The following is a 4,873-nucleotide window of genomic DNA, read 5'->3' as shown; positions in this document are numbered from 1 at the left end:
CGTTGAAGACAATTTAGATTCACTACAAGAAGTTACCAGAATAGCGACCGATTTAGTGACTGATTTGGGTGATCGCTAAAATAAAAAATAGTAACCACTTTTGTGACCAACAAATTCCAAAGACATTATTTCCGTTTTGGTTGCTAAATAAAAAAATAGCGACCGCTTTTATTTGACGAAATTAAGTAAACAAGGACAGAACACATGTTATGTAGATTCTGGTACCATTATCTAAAATCCAATAAGTTATTGATAATAAGGACAATACCTGTTGGAGTTATGACATTTGTCTTAGAAGAATTTTTTGAATATGGTGCTTGCTCAACAGATTTAGGATTTGTTGAACTTTTGCCAGAGTCAAATTCTAAGTTGAGGTTCCATTTTGCTCTTGAGGCAGTTGTGTTGTAGCAACATTGTAGATAGAAGGCTTATTCATTTACCTCTACCATAGTTGGATAGTAAACCATGGATTTTGTAGCATTTGTCAACTAAATGCCCAAAAATACCACAATAGAGGACAACGATCCTTCTACTTCTTCTTTGAGACTGAAGTTGACGCTGATTTCTTGCAAAGAAAGCAACCTGACTTGGTGAGGAAGCCACTTCTAGTGAACGATGCTTTTCTTCTTGTGTAACTAGTAACAACACCTTGTTGATTGCTGGTAAGGGATCCACGAGCAAGATTTGATCACGAATTTGAGAGAAAGACTTGTCCAATCCCATTAGGAAGAAATGGATATATTCAACTCGAAGAAAATCTTACATCACACGAGAATCACCACAATTGTATTGAACTTGTTTATAGAAATTTAATTCTCTCCAAATTACTTTGATTCAAGTGCAATACTGCGAGACTGTCATAGATCCCTGACGAAAGTTCATGAATACGTGCTTCAATTAAAAAACAAGAGGACTATTTTCATATTAAAAATGTTCTTTGATATTATTCCACAAGTCTTCAATAAAATTTTTGTAGATAAGAGATGTAGCAATCTCTTTTGAAATGAAATTCAAGTGTTAGTTTTTAAATTTCTCTGATTCAGTAGCTAGAACTAGTTGAGGGATGGATCCTGTGATGAATCCGAATTTGTGCTTAGCATTTAACGCCTTTTGCATTGCTCAACTCCACGAGTGATAGTTGTCTTCAGTGAGTTGCTGAGTGACAAGAATAAGTTCTAGTTGGTCAGCTAAGGACAAAGTACAATGATTATTCACCATTGATCAAGCAGACGAAGAAATAAAATTTTTCATAGACCGTGATGAAAAAATAGTGTGAAATCAGAATTGAAAAATTAACTTCTCAAAATTTATTTATTGAAACTGCAACTTCGGCCAAAAATTGGTTAAATTAATACGTTTTTATCAAGCTCTATTATGTGAGTTGAGAACAAAAAAATAGAAATAAAAAAAATAACGAATTAAAAAAGATGAAGAGAGTAGAGAAGGTTCAAGAAAGAAAAAATATCTTAATACTATGTTAAATGAACCAAAAATAAAAAAATGATACGATAATTGCATTAATCTTATTGTGAGTGACTCTATATATAAGTTACATTAGTGAAAAGTAAGTAAAATAACGAACTAACTAGTGTAAATAACTACAACTAGCTTAACTAATTCAGTAACTTAAATTATAAGTAACTAACTAATTACTAAGTATAGTAGTGGTCAGTAACGGATTCAAAAAATTTTAGGAATGAAAGCAAAATTAAAATATATATTAAATAAATTTTGTTAAATATTATTAATTATATGGAGATATAAAAATTAAAAAGAGTTAGCAAACACTTTTATTCTTAAAATACTATTTATTATATATAATTTATAAAAAAATATTTTTTATTTTTAAAACTTAAAATTAAAATATTTTAATTAAATTATAGATAACTTATTATCCTAATTAATTTTTTATACACATTTAATAATGAAAGACTGAATTAACTGACATATTAGCGCCTAATGATAAAAAAATATAATCTAAATTAGTAAATTAATCATTTCATTTTAAAATTTTATATGCAACATAGGTACATATAACAGAACAAAAGATAAAAAATAAGTAATAAGGATGAATAAATCGAGAATAAAATAAAATATATAAAGTCACGAAAAAAATAGAATATTAGATTAATACCTAAACTATAATTGTTTGAATTAAAAATTACAATTGAAAATATCAAAAAGAGAAACAATGAAATTGAAAGATATTTAGAGTTATGGAGAGCTATATAAAAAAATTGGAGAATTGAAAATTTATTTTTGATGAAAAAAAGATGACTACTAGACAAGGAATAAAAAAAAAGGTTAAAAATATAAAAATAAGAAAAGGAATTTAAGAAAATAAAGGAATAATAATATAATAATTAAATTTGATTAAGTTAAATAATAGTCAAAATGATAAAAAAAATAAAAAAATAAATTTAAATTTTAAGCTAATTGAATTTATTTTATTTATAATAGAATCATTTAAAATTTAAAGTGAGAACATATTATATATAACTATATTTTTTAAAACAAAAATTAAAAATATCGTGGGATCCGTCCCTTTACAATTGGATAACAAAAATATTACGTACACAACAAAAGTTGAAAAACTAATTATTATCTAACTTACATAAAGTCGATAATATTGTAAAGGAACTATATTCTTTTTATTTATTTATTTATTTATTTTTAAAATAAATCATTCCATTTGTACAATCTTTCGACATGGCCATCAAACAGTGAAGAGTAAGCCAACCTCATTGGCTCTTCGACATGCATTGATTCTTTTAGATTTTACAATATATTCGTCTTATTAATTTAATTAGAGTAAACTATGATATATTTTTATCCAAAAAAATTTAAAATACTGATAAATTTATTTACAAATAAAAAAATAATACTTCGTTAAACATTATTATATATTACAAACACATGTATGTTTACTTCCATATCTAAATTGTTAGTTTATTTTTTAATTTTTTAATGGTTAAATTAGTGATATATACTTCTCTTTTTTTTTCTTTTTCTTTTCTCTTGTATCATTTTTTTCCTATAAAAATAGTTTCTAAAGATTTTATATGTTTTGAAAAAGAAAGATTTTGAAACAAGGCACTCTTTTTTAAATTTAAATGTGCAATTGACTTAGTAGGAGATTTTTTTTGTTTAGTCTCTTACAACTACAAAAAATAAAACAGAAAGAATTATTCTCCATATACAATCGTTTTTCTTAGACAAGTTTTTACAAGTCATTTATATTCACACGGTTTGTATTGTTATTGCACGTTCTTCTTCTTCTTGTTGTTACTGCACGTTCTTCTTCTTCTTCTTATTACTGCACGTTTGTTATTTTGATTCTTCGTTATTGTCGTCATCAACACCACATCTTCCTCCTCGTCCTCTTCTTCCTTCTTTTTTCATTGGAATTTCTTCTCCTCCTTTCTTGTTCTCTTTCTCCTCCATCATCAGTTATCTCGTTGTTGAAGATAATGAATAATTCAGGTTCAGATTGTCAATTGAACCAGAACAAAATTGATTTTTGTTTTGAATCCAATCAAGTGGCTAAGGTGTGGTTCAATTCAGAAGAAAAAATGTAGCATGGAGGAAATATTTTTCTGTATTTGCAGCAAATTTGGGTGTAACACGAAGATATTTGAGTGTAACATGAAGATATTTGGGTGTATTTTTATTCTGATAAATTCTGTATAATTCAAAACTCTTCCTCTTTCTCATTCTCATCTTCTGCTGTTTTTTTTCTTTTTCATCTTTTTCTTTTTGTTTTACCTTCTCAAGTTTCTTCTTGTTTTACTCTCTTAACAAGAATCAAAACAAAAAAATCAAACAAAGAAGAAGAAGAAACACATAATGCTGCAAAATTACTTGAAAATGATGAACTCACATTCATTTAATTAAAAGAAAGAAAGAAAAAAGGAAAAAAGAAGAAAATAAAATACAACATTAGAGGAAGTATTTTTCTGTATTTACAACAAATTTGAGTGTAATACGAAGATATTCGGGTGTAACATAAAAATATTTAGGTGTATTTTTATTCTGATAAGTTCTGTATAATTCAAAACTCTTCTTCTTCCTCCTTCTCATTTTCTGCTGCTTCTTCTTCTTCATCTTTTTATTTCATATTCTTATAATTCTTCTTCGGAGGAAAAAAATCAAACAAAAACAAAAAAATGCATAATATTGTAAAATAATAGAAAGAGAAGGAGGGAAAAAATGTAGTAATAATAACAGTAGTAAAAAAACGATGATAAAGAAGAAACACGTGATGAAAAAAGAGGAGAAACACAAAGGAGGAGGAGGAGGAGGAGACAATGATGACGACGATAACGTAGCGTGAGGAGAAAACACGCAAAGGAGGAGGAGGAGGAGGAGGAGGAACATGAAGCGTGCTATGGAAACCATTGAGTAGCGCATGTGTTGACATGCTGGTATGGGTGAGTGTCCTTTTTGTTGCGTTTTGCCCAACTTGTATGACTTGTAAACTAAAATGACTTATATGTGTAGTACTTCTCGAAAAGAAAAGAGTAGAGAGAATGATACTAACATATATCCTAATGGGAAAAGCTCTGCATACAAGCCATTAGGGCTTGTATGCCTTACAAGTTCATTAAACAATAAAATCAAAATACGCGCTGCTCCACGTACGTTGATTACACGCGCTATATAACATCCCGCGTATATCTAACTACCAAATTTAAAATATTTGTTTCCTTCTTCGTTTTCGATATTTTGAGATTTGGTTGTTCTTCTTCTCGCGCGTCTTCCCTCCTTCTTCTCCATCGTTCTTTTCTTCTCCTTTTCTCACTGGTATGTTCTTCGTTTATGTTACTTTCCTCTCTCTGTGCAACTCGAGCTTCGTTTTCTATTTTGATTTGTT

This window comes from Arachis duranensis, chromosome 6 (assembly GCF_000817695.3).
Source record: "Arachis duranensis cultivar V14167 chromosome 6, aradu.V14167.gnm2.J7QH, whole genome shotgun sequence".
In the NCBI taxonomy this organism is placed as follows: domain Eukaryota; kingdom Viridiplantae; phylum Streptophyta; class Magnoliopsida; order Fabales; family Fabaceae; genus Arachis; species Arachis duranensis.
The sequence above is the reverse complement of the archived record's forward strand: the minus strand, read 5'-3'. Positions refer to the sequence as shown.